This window comes from Pteropus vampyrus, unplaced genomic scaffold, assembly GCF_000151845.1.
Source record: "Pteropus vampyrus isolate Shadow unplaced genomic scaffold, Pvam_2.0 Scaffold538, whole genome shotgun sequence".
NCBI classification, from domain to species: domain Eukaryota; kingdom Metazoa; phylum Chordata; class Mammalia; order Chiroptera; family Pteropodidae; genus Pteropus; species Pteropus vampyrus.
Window position 1 is genome coordinate 40,041 of NW_011889319.1, and position 519 is coordinate 40,559.

Genomic DNA, 519 nt, shown 5'->3' on the forward strand with positions numbered 1-519 from the left:
GGACCTCTCAGAGCTTCACGGGCAAGAGAGATGACGGGCCTGTCACGCCACACAGGTCTCACGGCCCTGAAGCTGTTCCAGGGCCGCACGTCCTGGAGTCCCAGCCTGAGCAGACACCAACCAACTTGGTCCTGAATGAGCAGCTTCGGCTGGCTGGCCCCTGCTGGCTCAGTGAGCAGTGACGCTTGTCTCCAAAGACCATCCAGACCCAGACAGGCTGGTCCTGTGACCAAATGCCAGGCAGGGGAGATGCCTCCTCATCCAGAATGCAGACACAGCCCTCTGCCCCTGAGCAAACTCCCTGCCCCACCCAAGAGCCATGACCTCCTGTCCTCTACTCCAGAACCCCAGGAAGGCTGCTGGCATCAGCCGCACTGGGCCCTCCAGGCTGTTGCCCGCCGGCTTCCTCCTGAAGCCTCCAGATCGCGCCAGGACCTCCCAGGCAGTACCCACAGCGCTGCTCCCCGGTCCACACCTCCGACCCGAGTGACTTCTGAGCCCCTCTGACCATCCTCTGCG